Source organism: Symphalangus syndactylus, chromosome 9 (genome assembly GCF_028878055.3).
Source record: "Symphalangus syndactylus isolate Jambi chromosome 9, NHGRI_mSymSyn1-v2.1_pri, whole genome shotgun sequence".
In the NCBI taxonomy this organism is placed as follows: Eukaryota; Metazoa; Chordata; class Mammalia; order Primates; family Hylobatidae; genus Symphalangus; species Symphalangus syndactylus.
Window position 1 is genome coordinate 69,470,085 of NC_072431.2, and position 16,196 is coordinate 69,486,280.

General features: G+C 44.8%; 1 protein-coding gene across 10 annotated transcripts in view; it reads right to left on the bottom strand.

The window, feature by feature from the left end:
- CALN1 (calneuron 1) overlaps positions 1–16,196 on the bottom strand; it is a 676,810-nt gene that overhangs the window by 614,126 nt on the left and 46,488 nt on the right. The window lies entirely within an intron of this gene.

The following is a 16,196-nucleotide window of genomic DNA, read 5'->3' on the forward strand; positions in this document are numbered from 1 at the left end:
CATTTTTCAGGGCAGTGAAACTATTTTGTATGGAACTGTAATTGTGGATACATGACAATATGTATTTGTCAAAACCCACTGAACTTTGGCACAAAGAATGAATCTTAATGCATGCAAATTTTTAAAAATGATCTAGGAGGTCCATGGAATCCCAGGATGGAATACAGAATGTGACAAATCAATCTGTATTACAAATGGTATGACACAAACTCACTGAAGCGGTTAGGAGAAAAGTGCTGACTTAAGTAACGTTGGAAATGGCTGAATTCTAGAAAACTCACTGCAAAGGAACTATACACAAGCGTTTTAGTTGATAAGGTTGTCTCCTATGAGTGAATTGGTTAACAATTCTGATATTACTGTACATGTAAACTAGACCTGAACAATTAAGCAAATAAAGGGTGGATGGTAGGAGCCAGATTGCAGTATTGAAGTCGGGGTTTCCAATAAACAAGGGGAGAATTCTAGGATGACCATGTAATAATAGATTACAGTTGGAGACATCAGTGTAAACCTATGTGTTGTTAGTGTTTTTTAGAGATGGGGTATCACTCTTTCACCCAATCTGGAGTACAGTGCAGCTGTACTCAACTGCAACCTTGAACTCCTGGGGCTCAAGAGATCCTCCTACCTCAGCATTCTGAGTAGCTAGGGCTACAGGGGCATGCCACAACACCTAGCTAATTAAAAAAAAAATTAAGGGGTCCTGTCACCTTGCCCTGTCTGGCCTTAACCCCATGTTTAGTTCAATATAGATACAGATAGTTACATATAGAAGTAAGTATAGATATGTGTACATACATGGGTTAGTATATATACATAAATTTCATTATTCTGTCAGCTGAGGGAACCTAGAAGTAACAATGCCCCAGTAGCAATACACAAGATGAGCCTGGAGCATCTTTTAGTGCCAGAAAGAAAGTTCTCAAAACACATGGGGCAACAGTTCCCAATGGTTAAGAGTGCAACAGTTTGAGCAATAAAAGAAAAAAAGTTGTATTGGATCATAACCCAAAGTGTAAAATAAATATCCATAAGTCCATACTTATGAAAATACATGATCAAACGAAGGAAGGAAGGAAGAAGGGAAGGGAAGGGAAGGAGGGAAGGGAGGAAGAGAGGAAGGGAGGAAGGGAGGAAAGGAGAAGGGGAGGAAGGGAGGAAGGGAGGAAAGGAGGAGGGAAGGGAGGAAGGGAGGGAAGGAAGGAAGGGAGGAAGGAAGGAATCTCCCATACAGAAGAATTCCAAGTAATTTATAGGTAATCTGCTCTCATGGAGCAGGAGCATGACTCGTTTCTTAAGTGTAGTCTGTGCAGTGACTTTCTCCCAAAGGATACAGTATGGAAAGAGGGAAAAGTTGTAACTTCACAGTAGAGAAATCTGACAAACACACTCCCTCCGCTGGGTGATCAAGGTCAACATCAACCGTGATAATCATGTTGCTAGTGAAAGCCTTTGATACGATGTGATGAAAATGGCCCTTCCCCTCTGTGATCTTCCTCCCCTAAACCCATCACCCCAGTCTAATCATGAAAAAACCGTCAGATGAATCCCAATTGAGAGACAGTCTACAATATACCTACCCAATACTTTTCAAAGCTGTCAGGGTCATCGAAAATAAGAAAAGTCTGAGAAACTGTCACAGCCAAGGGGAACTAAGGAGACAGGACAAGTAAATGGACCACTGCCAGGCACAGAAGGACAAATACCACATGATCTCACCCATATGTCATCTGAAAAGGTTGATCTCATAGAAGTTGAAAGTAGAATAGAGGTTACCAGGTGTTGGGGAGAATTGGGGGATGGGGGTAGGGAGAGGCTGGTCAGTCGGTATAGTCACAGTGAGATGAGAGGAATAAGTTCTGTGTTCTATTGCACGGTAGGGTGACTGTAATTAACAATAATATGTTGTATATTTCCAAAGAGTTATTAGGTTGGTGCAAAAGTAATTGTGGGTTTTGCCACTGACTTTTAATGGTGAAACGCACAATTGCTTTTGCACCAACCTAGTAAAGAAAGGACTTTTTAAAATGTTCTTCCAACAAAGAAATGATAAATGTTTGAAGTGACGAATATGCTAATTACCCTGATTTGATCAATACACAATCCACAAATGTGTAACATTACGCTGTAACCCCTAAATATGACAGTTATTATGTCCATTAAAAAAATAAAATAAAATTTTTCAAGAAGGGGCACGTCCTTCCATCTTCCCAAGAGGTACTTCCTACCTCTTGTCCTGCCTGGACATGGTCTCAGGAGTCTTGGAGAGCAAGGAAAAATGAAAGAAAAAGAAACAAACAAACAAAAAAAAGGTACGGTTATATCCTATAATGAGATCCAAGGACAGAAAAAGGACATTAAGTAAAAACCCAAGGAAATTTGCATAAATCATGAGCCTTAATGAATAATAATGTATCAAAGTGGTTCATTAACCGCAGCACACGTACCATACTTAAGTAAAATGCTAATGGGTGATACTGCGTGTTGGGGATATGGGCACTCTGTGCTATCTTTGCAATGTTTCTGCAAATCCAAAACTGTTCTAAAAAAAAAGTTTATGTTTAAAAAATTTAGTCTCATATTGTCTCCCCCATCTGTGCCCTCTACACATTTTAGATGGCCTAAAAATGTGTAGAGAAAGAAAATCACGGCTTAAGCATCCTGCGTGCTGATCCCACATACGTGACCACAGACACCTGTTGGTCTCCAGGGGGATGTGTCTTGTCACCCGGTCGCAGGTGTGCACTGGCTGGCCAACAATCCTGAAGTTCAGAACTGGTGCATTTGGGCTCCTTCTAGTTGGTACAATGCTTTCAGGATTCCTGGCATCTGGGCTTCCTCTCAGCTGTGTGTGGCTGCAGATCACTGGGTCTCTATTTTGCCCTCTCTCTAGACCTGGCCCAGTAGGCTACGTCCATCCTCTGTTCTGGAAACACCCTGGCATCCAGCGCTTACTTCAGTTACCACAAAGCTATTGAGTGAGACTCAGGAAAGCTACCTTGTTGCGCTCTCTACTCATTTAACTAGACTTGCAAGCAGCATTTTGAGCAGGTGCTCTGTCCGATAGGCTCCCAAGGTCTCCATGGAGGGGCAAGGCAGGAGCCCCTGTCCCTGGTATTCACATCAAACACCCCCTGGGGACCAATCCCAGACAGAAGGATGCAGGAATTCTTCTAGTTCTCCTGCCTCTTTCTCATTTTGCCCTTGTCTTCTCCAACTTTTGATCAGAAAGTAGAAGTTTCCTTTACTTCTGTTTCATAGCCTCCTTCTTTCTGGCTCCATCCTCAAAATTAAGCCTTAAAAGTATCCGAGGCATCTTCTTTACATTAGGAAAAGAACTTTTAAGCCTTAAAAGTGTCAGAGGCATCTTCTTTACACTAGGAAAAGAATTCAAAAATCTGAGTCTTCCCTGTTAGGCTTTAATTTTGCAAGCTCTCGCTGCCCGTGAAGCATGGTTTTAAAGCGTAATGTCTCCTTAAGAAGTCAAATGACTGTTGTTGTCTTGCCCTGGGGTAAAAAGTCTCTTGACTTAGGCTCAGTTGCAATCAAATACCAATGGGCCGGGCTTGGTGGCTCGTGCCTGTAAACCCAGCACTTTGGGAGGCTGAGGCAAGTGGATCACCTGAGGTCAGCAGTTCAAGACTAGCCTGGCCAACATGGTGAAACCCTGTCTCTACTAAAAATACAAAATTAGCTGGGCATGGTGGTGCATGCCTGTAATCCCAGCTACTCGGGAGGCTGAGGCAGGAGAATCCCTTGAACCCGGGAGGCAGAGGTTGCAGTGAGCCAAGATCACGCCACTGCAGCCATTGCACTCCAGCCTGGGCAACAAGAGGAAAACCCCATCTAAAAAAAAAAAAAAAAAAAAAAGAAGAAGAAAGAAAAAAAAAGAAAAAAAGAAAGGGGAGAATTAACAAGCACTAGTTTGGTATTTGCCGAAATATTATTCCCATGGCTTACTGCTGGGGTAGTATGATGATGAGTTCTATGGGCTGGCTGGGTGGGACACCAGGTTGGCTAAGGAAGGGTGGAAACTTTGCCCTGGGAAGACCTGAAAAAAGAAGCACTGGCTCTAAAAAATAAGAGGGATTGGGGCCAGGCACGGTGACTCACCCCTGTAATCTCAGCACTTTGGGAGGCCGAGGCAGGTGAATCATGAGCTCAGGAGTTCGAGACCAGCCTGGCCAATGTCGTGAAACACCACCTCTACTAAAAATACAAAAAAATTAGCGGGGCATGGTGACGGGCACCTGTAATCCCAGCTACTCAGGAGGCTGAGGCAGGAGAATCGCTTGAACCTGGGAGGCAGAGGTTGTAGTGAGCCGAGATCACGCCACTGCACTCTATCCTAGGTGACAGTGCGAGACTCCGTCTAAAAATAAAAATAAAAATAAAAATAAAAATAAAAGAGAGATTGGCTGCCCTGAGACAGTGACACGTGGCTGAGAAACTCACCAGCCAGGGGGCCCAAGAATAGAATTCAAGAGGTCCACAAATTTGGACGGAAAAGAATACACCTTTATTTCCATTATCCTATAAATGAAATCTAGCATTTTCTTCAATTAGGAATGCAAGCCACAAGGCACCGTGGAATTAGCAATGCCTGTGATTATGTCACTAATATTTTACTATCATGTTCCCACTGTCCCAATTACTTTGAAATGTTGTTTATGCTTACCATAACAGCACTTCAAAATTATGATTATTATATCTACCAATAGCCCTTATTATTTAATGCATCAACAAAGAAGCACATGTGTTATTATATCAACACATTTGTTCTGTTTAGCATTTTTGATACCATACTTATGTATAATAATACATTTCCCTTTGTTGTTAACTTAAGTATTCTGTTTTATGCATTTAGAAACATAATTCACAGGCTTCACCAGACTGCCAAAGGGATCTATGCACCAAAAGTACCCTTAAAATATATTTTTTTCTGACTCTAAGAAGGTTTCTTTGTACATTGTAATTTTTCCTGACATTGAAATTCTCCAGTTACTCCCAAGCCTTCGGTAAAATCTGATTTATATACATCTGCTGTGTGTTAATGGGCTTGTGGAGAATTGAGAGAGGATGGAGTAAAACAAATTTCACCCTCCCTACTCACCTCCCAACCCCAGAGGCTGGTGACTTGGTAGCAGCCTCATATTGAAAGAAGATGGTAGATCCAGAGTCCCAGATGCAGACCCAAAGTGAAGCTGCAGAGGGCTAAGATGGTACCAAGCCCAGTTAGGTTAGGAAAAATGTTAAGAGATAAACACTCTTCAAACCTAATAATGATCAGAGGTATCCATAGGATCCTCAGATTGCTGGAAGGCATCTTATCTTGACTTCCCCTAGAATTCTACTTTTCCATTTCACCCAGCAAGAAACCAGAAGATCCCAAAGAGGTGCACTGCTAGGACCAGGTAGCAAAAGGACCCAGCATGATGAAGAAGAAGTGTGGTAGTTTTAAAATACGGCCCCTGATATAGTTTGGCTGTGTCCCCACCCAAATCTTATCTTGAATTGTAGCTCCCATAATTCCCACATGCTGTGGGAGAGACCCAGTGGGAGATAATTGAATCATGGAAGGGGTTTCCCTCATACTGTTCTCATGGTAGTGAGTAAGTCTCAAGAGATCTGATGGTTTTATAAATGGGAGTTCCCCTGCACAAGTTTGTGGGGTTTTTTTTGTTTTCGCCTGCCACCATGTAAGACATGCCTTTCACCTTCCACCATGATTGTGAGCCGTGCGCCCCCAGCCACATGGAACTGAGTCCATGAAACCTCTTTTGCTGTATAAATTACCCAGTCTCAGGTATGTCTTTATCAGCAGCATGAAAACAGACTAATACAGTCCCCAAATTCATTCAGCCTCCTTCTATTGAGATGTAGTGTCTACGCCTCCACTCCCTGAATCTAAGAGGATTTGCACTGCTTTGACCCCTAGAGTATGGCAGAAGCAATAGCTTGCAAGGTTAAGTCCTAAAAGGCCAACCGGGTTCCATCTGTTTCTCTTGGAAGGCTCACTGAGATGCTCTTTTAGGATGCTCTTCTTACAACCCAGATACCAAGCTGTCAGAACACAAGCCACATGGCAAAGCCATATGTAGATGCTCCCAGCTGAGCTAGTCCTTCAGCCATCCCATCCGAGGCACCTGACATGGAAGTGATCAAATGATGTCAGGCCCCAGCCATCTGCGTTTTTCCAACAGAGGTACCAGACATCCTGGAGCACAGACAAGCTGTCTCTACTGAATTCCTGACCTCGAGATTCCACAAGCGCAGGATGGTTGTTGGTTTATCCCCCTGAGTTTGGGGCGGTTTATTACAAACCAATAGTAACTGGATTAAGAGACAAGAAGTTCAGGAAGAGGCTCCTGTGATGGCCACATGGTTCATGGATGGAGAGCTGAACGGTGCTGATGGGAGAGACTGGGGAAGGGGCACACAGCGAAACAGGACTGAAGATCGACTTGTGTCTCTACAGTGCCCTTTGCACTGTGATGAGTAGAAATGACTAGTGCCCAGAGTAGCACTGTTTCATATGGTCTTCTGCTAACAGCAAGACTATTTAGGGCATGAACTCTATTGACTAATCCTCTCCCCTACCCCAGTTTCTCAATAGGAGCAAAATGCTCAAATTAAAATTTGATACAGGTCAATGCAGTGGCACATGTCTGTAATCCCAGCAGTTTGGGAAGCCAAGGTGGCAGGATCGCTTGAGGCCAGGAGAGTTCAAGACCAGCCTGGGCAACATAGAAAGACCCTATTTATATTAAAAAAGATCTTGTTTAATTTTAAAAAAATTAACTAGCCAGGCATGCTGGCATGTACCTGCTGTCTCAGCTACTTTGGAGGCTGAGGTGGGAGAACTGTTTGAGCCCAGAAGTTCAAGGCTGCAATGAGCTATGATCTCACCACTACACTCCAGCCTGGGCAATACAGCAAGACGCTGTTTCTTGAAAAAAAAATTAGTACAAACACCAGGAGTGTGTTAGATGAATTCAGTCTCTCAGTGATTCCAATTTTTTCCATGAAAGGGCTTCTAATGAAGGAGAATTACAGGGTCATAGCCCAAAACGGCCCAGCCACAAGCAAAAACCATCTTTAAAGTCCAATATTTTTGTCTTAAAAACTAACATTCTACACCATAACATATGAAGTATGTTTTTAATAGTACAATGTCTTAAATTACCTGTCATGAGGTAAGAAGGACATTGCATGAACATGTACTCTGTTTATCATCAGATGTCAGATGTACTCTGTCCCACAGCTGGGCCCCCCCAGGCAAATGCCAAAAGAATAGGTATACAGAATTCTGATGCACCAAAGCCCTTTTGAAGGAATCAGGTGCCTAGGGGTCGGCCATTTAGCTTATTGACCACAGAGGTTTTTTTTTTGTTTTTTTTTTTTCTATTTTGAGACAGAGTCTCGCTCTGTCACCCAGGCTGCACTGCAGTGGCACAAGCTCAGCTCACTGCAATCTCCACTTCCTGGGCCCAAGCAATCCTTCTGCCTCAGCCTCCCAAGTAGCTGGGATTACAGGCATGGGCCACCGTGCCTGGCCTCGGAACACTCTTAAATATTTATCAGCATTGATGTTATTCATCAAGTTGTGGCATGTTTTATTAAAAGAATCACATAGGAAGTAAACGGATCCTGCATGAACATAAGATTTCCAAGAGATGGGGTCAGCAAATCTCCAGGAAGGTGAAAAAGTGATCAAAATTTCTTAGCTAAGATCACTGGTAATATGTACAGTGGAGTGCAGAATTTACACTTTGTGCATATAGAATTTTTTTTATCATGACGACACTTCTCTTGATCCTGCACCCTCTCACTTCCTCAAGGACATGACTCCATTAATGGTCGCCCTCAAGCACTTCCTGTCGCCTCCTTCCCCTCCACTCTGGTGTCCTCGTCCTCAAAAGCCCTTCCCTTAGGTGAATTGGTATGGTAATTCTGGAGAGCAATTTGGCAAAACCTAGCAGAAGAAAAAATGTACATGTTTTGACCCAGATGTTTCACTTCTAGAAAATGTGTCTTTAGCTATGCTTGCACAAGTTCATAAGGATAAATGTTGCTCATACACAGATGCTCTTTGAAGCATTGCCTGTGAGAACAAAAACAGAGCATGACCTGAACAGACATCATTACGGGACTGGTCCAGTACATTGCAGTACAATAGAAAAGGATGCTGGTAATAAACTGTGGAGTGAAAAAAAAAAGTTGCATAGCAACGTGATCACATTCATAATAATAAGCTGCACATTTTGATGTATATATGCTTATTTAATCGGAGTAGATGGCACAACTTCAGGAGTACTACTGACTTTTTTTTTTTTTTTTTGAGACACAGTCTCACTATGTTGCCCAGGCTGAAGTGCAGTGGTGCAATCATAGCTCACTGCAGCCTTAAATTCCTGGGATCAAGCAATCCTGTCACCTCAGCCTGCTGCGTAGCTGAGACTACAAGGGTACCACCATGCCCGATTGTTTTATTTTATTTTATTTTTTGTAGAGATGGAGTCTCACTAGATTACCCGGGCTGGTCTCAAACTACTGGACTCAAGTGATCCTCCCACCTCAGCCTCCCAAAGTGTTGGGATTACAGGCGTGAGCCACTGTGCCCAGCCTACATTCTATTCTTGTCTTATAAGTGAATGAATGGTACACACGGGAACTGTACATCTGCGTGTGTGTGTGTCACCTGATGTGCCCCTAGGAACGCCCTGAGCTTGCATGTATCCTAATACATAGACTCTATGGTAAGTACTAACCTGCCTCCGCAAGACCCTGTAAACTGCATGAGGAAAGGGATTATTATTCACCTTTTTATCTCCAACACGTAGCACAGTGCCTGGCACACCAATGGCACTTGAATAAATAAGGGTGTGAGCATTCATGGGCCCCAAAATATGTCAGTTATCTATTATTTGCATTGATCTAAGAACTAGGCATGTCTCCAGGAGAGAAAATAAACAGTAGGTGGTTTCCATACACACACACACACACACACACACACACACAATCCAGGATTCCAAGCTCAAAATGTATTTGGGAAAACTGAGATAAAGATAAACCATTTTCTTGGCTGCACGGCATCAAGATTTTAATTTGCATTGATATTCTCCAAGAGGCAGATATAGAACGGAGTTATCATCCGAATTTTACTGACCATGAAGCACCTTTAGAGGAATCTTTATTTACATTGATGTTCTGAGGTTCATGCATCTGTAACAGGCTGCATTAGAAGAATCACAAAGGAAGTCAATGGATCCCAGGTGAAAGTCAGATTGCCAAGAGGTAGGGTCCAAGAATCTCCAGGAGGGTGAAAGAGTGATGAAAAGTTTCTTACGTAAGATCATTTGAAACTCCCACTGAATGGCGAAAACCGAGAAGGAAAAGATTTGGTCAACGGAACAAGAGTGAGCAAAGCATGCTTGTTGAGCTGACAGCAGGGTGGCAAAAATCCTCCCCTGGGGACTTCTGGGACCCTGGCAGGAATGTCAGGGAAGGAGCCCAGCGATCAGAATTCCAGGTGCTTCCTGAAAAGTTTCTGATTTAGAAGGTAGGGGCTCCAAATATATATATTTTAACTCACCAGATACATTTTGATGTTGAGCTAAATTTTGAAGTGGCCATTGCTTGACATCGCTCCTTCTGCTCTGACACTAGCTCTTGTTCCCTCCAGAATCTGATCAGTAAACTGATGGGAGCAGAGGTTACATTACATGAGGCGAGATTAAGAAGGAAGTGAGGCCGGGCACAGTGGCTCAAGCCTGTAATCCTAGCACTTGGGAGGCCAAGGCATGCAGATCACTCGAGGTCAGGAGTTCGAGACCAGCTGGGTCAACATGGTGAAACTCTGTCTCTACTAAAAAAAAAAAAAAATAGCTGGGTTTGGTGGCAGGCCCCTGTAATCCCAGCTACTCGGGATGCTAAGGCAGGAGAATAGCTTGGACCTGGGAGACAGAGGTTGCGGTGAGCCAAGATCATGCCACTGCACTGTAGCTTGGGTGACAAAAGGAAACTTTGTCTCAAAAAAAAAAAAAAAAAAGAAGGAAACCAGAAGTGGGTAAGTAGAGCAATGTATACAATTTTTCTTGGGGGAAGAAAGAAGACACTGGTGAATAGGATGGAGGAGGTATAACTGATGGAATAAGGTCTCTAAAGACAGTGTGGCAGGGAAGAGATACCTGAGCACATGTGGCAGGTGGTCCTTGGACTTGAGAAAGGACCATCCTCTACTATAATGGGCAGGGAGGGGCAAAGACAGAGCTGAATGTAGAAAAGGTGACAGGGTGGGCAGGGAGTTGAAGATGTTTCTGCCTGGGGTCTTTAATTGTGAGGGAGAAGGTGACACCATTCTTAAGACAAGTGAGTCGGGGTTGAAATAGTCATGGAGACCTGATCACTAGAACCATGACTCACACTGAGGACTTCGTTGAGGTTGAAGGTTAGAAGTATAAAGGATCAACTATCTGTGTCCCGTATCCTTGTAGAATCTTTTAGTAGTAGTAGTAAAAGTAGTAGTAGGAGTAGTAAGACAGGGTCTGTCTGTCTTGCCCAGGCTGGAGTGCAGTGGCATGATCATAATTCACTGCAGCCTCCAACTCCTGGGCTTAAGCAATCCTCCCCCCTCAGCCTCCCAAGTGGCTAGGACTACAGGCATGCACCACTGTGCCTGGTTAATTTTTTTTAGTTTTGCAGAGATGGGGTCTCAACTATGTTGCGCAGGCTAGTCTCGAGCTCCTGGCCTTAAGCAATCCTCCTGCCTCAGCCGTCCAAAGTGCTTGGATTACAAGCATAAGCCATCATCCTCAACCCACGTAGGATTTTACCCTGGAGCACTCCACATACTGAAGCGGATGTAACAATGGAAAACAGCTGTCAAGGAAGATGCCAGAGAGGCAGGTTGCAGCGTAAGCACCCAGAGGGTCCACATTCTAGAGAATGACGAGATCAAGGTTAAGGCCACAGGAGTGAAAGTCAAGAGGATAGAAGGTCACAGGAGTTGAAGTTGAGGCAACAAGAGGTGAGAATGTTGCCTGGTCATCCCCATGCTCATTCATCTCCCTGGTATGATCAGGACTTGCAGCAGATACAAGAATGAACAAGCTGCTAGGGAATTCCAGGAGTGGAGGGGTGACTAGAAGAAAAGCAGGTGATAGCAATGAGGGAGAGGGAGTCAGGGAATGTGTTCCTCAATGGAGCAGAGATTTTTACACAATGGTTAGGAACAAGCATATGAAGGTCTACCAGTAGCCTCTTCAAGTGAAGGATCTCACTGCTCCTCTTGGGGGGTCTTGGAGGGCACCCATTCTCCCAAATACATACATACACACACACACACACACACACACACACACACACCTTGCTCCAACCAAAGTGGGTCCTCTAAGTATTAGCATTCCCCTTAAGACTTACTTTAGAAAAGCTTTTATGAGCAAAACAAAAAAAAAATTAAACACCATTGATCATGCCTAGCCCTTCCATTATAAGCCAAGGATGAGCCTGATGAAGGTACCTACTGCTGCAACCTGCTAGCGTGCCACATGAGGTACACCCTCCCCTAAGACACAGCTCCTGGATGATGCATCCTTTTAGGGCCGATGAGTTCGGCACCGCTAAGTCCAGAAGAGCCAAGCATTGTGGGGAAGAAGGACCATTGGCCAGAGAAGGACCATGATGGAAGCCCTTGGACACCTGTTAGGGACAGGGAAGAGAGGCAAGAAGAGGAGAAATAAAGATGGCAAGCAAAGAGGAGTCCAGCTGATGATTCAAATCTAGCAAGGAAGAGCAGCTCAGCATCCAGGCAACAAAGGCTGAGTTCCTTCAGCCTCTCACTGTGCAGGACCTTCCGTCACAAGGAAGTTTACGGGTCTTGTTTATGTGTAGACTTTTTATAAGCTATTCAGAGCAGGGGTGGGAGGGAAAACTAGAGAGAAAAGTTCCCTTTGAATTTCCATTGCTTTCAGAGTCAGCAATTTAATGAGTCATGCATTCTAAATCCTTGCTTTGTCTACACGTTTTCATTTCAAAATACGAGAAAACATTTTGTTTGGAACATGAGTTATTTTTAAATCATATATCAATAGTGCACATCCATTTCTCCCCACATGAATAAAAAAGCTTCCTTTGGATTGGGCTGGAGCCACACCATAGTGGTAGGGTTATTTAGCTGGCATTTGTTGAAGCTACCTAGGCATCACTCTAGTCCCTGGAGTCTGTCTTCTAGGTGGCATCATAGATGAGTCAGCTCTAGACCTGGTCCAAAGAGCTCCCGATCTCATAGTCTGGACAAAAAGTAAAGAAGTGAAGGATTTCACTGCTCCTCTTAGGGGTCCCCATTATCCCAAATACATACACACACACCTTGCTCCAACCAAAGAGGGTCCTCTTTCTGAGTATTAGCATTCCCCATATGACTTATTTAAGAAAAGTTTCTATAAACAAAACAAAAAAATTAAAACACCATTGATCACGCCCAACCCTTCCATTATAAGCCAAAGATGAGCTCAAGACCACACAGTGAATTGAGGGAGGTACCCACTGCTTCCTCCTGCTAGAGAGTCCTTTCAGACCTCCATGCCAAGGAGTCACCTTGACAGGCTAGAAAAAAGGTCAGGGCTTCCTTGCTTCACTCCCTTGTGAGCACTTTGAGAAAAACGAGTAGAAGAGAAAGGTCACCAACTACAGGTCACCTCCTGCAGATGCATTGAGAGAAGCATGTTGACACCTTAGCAAAGACAGGAGCAGACAATCTGGGATCTTATTCTGCAGTGATGTAGACTGACAAACGGGAGGACAATGTGCTGCAGGGCTAGCTGGCTGTGGGAAGGGTGGTGTCCTACCTCTCCAGTCCCCAGCCGGTTTTGTCTAACCTATTGCTTTTTTTTTTTTTTTTTTCTTTTTGAGACGGAGTCTCACTCTGTCGCCAGGCTGGAGTACAGTGGCGCGATCTTGGCTCACTGCAACATCCGCCTCCCAGGTTCAAGCGATTCTCCTGCCTCAGCCTCCCAAGTAGCTGGGACTATAGGCACACACCACCACCCCCAGCTAATTTTTGTATTTTCAGTAGAGATAGGGCTTCACCATGTTGGCCAGGATGGTCTCCATCTCTTGACATCGTGATCCACCCACCTCAGCCTCCCAAAGTGCTGGGATTACAGGCATGAGCCACCATGCCTGGCCTAACCTATTGCTTTTGTTCCACAAGTCACAGTTCACTAATTTGGGTCTTATAGGGATCAACTTCTTAAAAAGCTCCAACTTAAAGCCTTAATAGCAAATACTTTCCCAGCACTTCATGGAGAGTCAACTAACTCCAAGAATAAGACATACATCTAATAGCTCAAAGAACTGGAGTGATATAGCTTGGCTATTTGTCCCCTCCAAATCTCATGTTGGAATGTGATCCCGTGTTGGAGATGGGGCCTAGTGGGAGGTGTCTGGGTCATGCGGCCGGATGCCTCATGAATGCCTTGGCACCCTTCCTGTGATAATGAGTGAGTTCTCACTCTATTAGTTCATGCAAGAGCTAGTTGTTTAAAAGAGCCTGGCATCTCTTTTGTTCCCTCTCTCTCCATGTGACATGCCTGCTCCGCCTTTGCCTTCCACTATGATTGGAACCTTCCTGAGGCCCTCAGCAGAAGCAAATTAGGCCACACTTCTTGTACAGTCTGCAGAACCATGAGCCAAATAAATCTTTTTTTAATCAATTACCCAATCTCAGGTATTCCTTTATAGCAGCACAAAAAGAACTAATACATAGGGGTGAGGAGGCACCCCACTTCTCTAGTCATTCCCCTCCCCATCTTCTGTCCACCCATTTATAGTGGCAGCATCTGCGTTCATACATCTGACCCTCTTCTCTTGGGCACTACTGATTTGATCTGGAGTGGACAGCAATGAGCTTTTTTCCCAGGGGATTTGGAATTGAGACCACACTGATTCCTCCATTTGATCACTGTCAAATGGGTAGCTGTTTGACAGGGATCATCTTCATATGGACAGAGAAACCCAAGAGACTCAGCTATCTCAGATTTTCCACATCCTTCTAGGTCCTTGATGATGAGCTAAATTTTGAACTGGCCATTGCTTGGCATCACTCCTCTGCTCTGACACTAGCTCTTGTTCCCTCCACAATCTGATCAGTAAACTGATGGGAGCAGAGGCTACATTACATGAGGTGAGATTAAGAAGCAATCACGGCCAGGCATGGTGGTTCAAGCCTATAATCTCAGCACTTTGGGAGGCCAAGGCAGGTATATCACTTGAGGTCAGGGATTTGAGACCAGCCTGGTCAACATGGTGAAACCCCGTCTCTACTAAAAATACAAAAATTAGCTAGGTTTGGTGGCGGCGACCTGTAATCCCAGAGCTGCACCTCTGGCCTTAAATTTCATGAGACCCACCCTCTGCCCACTCCCATGGAAATCTCCCTAACATGTTTCCCTTTTTACTTTTGAGAACTCTCCTGGACTTCTGTCCCTTGCAACCAGTACGGCTCCAGGAGGTGTGAAAGTGATCTGGAGACGGAAGACAAGACACATCAAGAAGACTCCTCTCTGCTTTCTAACTTTGCCTGCCCTGCCCACACTGTGCATAACCACTCAGGCCGCCACAGCTAGGAAATAGTGGTGGCTCTTTTTTGAGCATGCTTTGGGGTCAGAGGAGGCCCCTGGTGCCCCTGTTTTTGCTAAGGTGTCAACATGCTTCTTTCAATGCACCTGGAGAAGATGACCTGTATATGGGGACCGCATTCTCGTCTACTCCTGTCTCTCAAGGGTCTCACAATACCCAGGCAGTGCTTTATCTGAAAGAGGTTCCCAACCAAAGAACTGAAGGGCAGGAGGCAATGCGCTCTGAGAGATGACATTACTGCTGAATCTAATGGGAGAACACGTTCCAGATGGGCTGTGTTCTCACTCCCCTCCATGTCCAACTCCCTGGAGCCGAGACCTTGACCACAGATCTCCCTCCTATGGCCCCACCTAATCCCCTGCTTTTTGGCTTTCTCTCTCTCAGCCCACTGCACAAAGAAATCTCTGAGGAATGTGTGGATCCGTCCCCAAGGAAGGAATAACAAAAACAAAAACATGTTCACTGCGTGTGTGTGTGCGCACGCACGCGCACAAATGTGTGATTGGAACAAGCCAGGAGGTGTAGAGACCCTTAGCCCCAGGGTCTAAAGGGAGTTCACGTTCAGCCCCAAAGGAGAAGCACACGCCTTGGGAGAAACTGACTCCTTGGGTCATCACTGTCCCCGAGACAGGTGACACTAAACTGCCTAATTCATGCCGCTCGCAACTCTGGCCAAAAAATTCCAAATTCCCAAAATGCAGGAACAAAATGAGGAAACATTTTTAATGTGACAGTATGTTGAGCAAAAAGATTTGTCTGTTTGCTATGTGATATCCTCAGGATCTACAAAGGCAGGCAAATACCCCTTTCCTCCGTCACACCAGCTTTCTGTAAGGCAGCCCTCCTAGGACTTACCAAAATGTTTCTCTTACTCAATTTTTACCTCCTTTTCTCAACATGCCCCACCCCCTTTGCAGGGGAAGTGCTCAACATCCTTTCATTTATCCTAGGCTGGTGAAAGTCCAACCATGCCTGCCTTTGGTGGGAGGTCCTCTCCTGGAAGGGATGAGCTGGGATGGGGAAACCATCCCAAGATGATCTCTGACTCTAGCCAACCTTCCTTGCTCTGAGCCTGCCCTTCAGCATTTGTCATTTCCAGCTTTACATTGTCCTATTCCAGGTGCTTCCTCAGAGGCTAAGAGAGTGGCTTCCCCAGTAGGTAAGCGTTCCCTTGGCCAGGGGTCTCATCAGCTCCTGCCCTTGACTTCTCAAATGTCAAGTTGCGTTGGAGAAGGTTCTGAACAGTCTTGTAGCCTGTTCCTGGGTCCCACAGCCTAGCCCCCTGCTCATGGGAGAAACTGCTGAATATCAGGTGCTCTAGTCACCAAAAATACATCCACTTCCTTTCCTTCCTCACAAGCCTAACTCTAAACTCACTGCCCCCACCATATCCACTTTCAGCCGCCACTGGAAGCTGGTGGTTAGAGCTGGAGATCCCATTCTGAACAGCCTTAGGGAGACAATTTCAGGACGTAGTGGTTTATAGGACTCACCACAGACCAATTCTTTGATGCCAGCATCACACAGATCAAAATTGTGTTCTATATCAAACC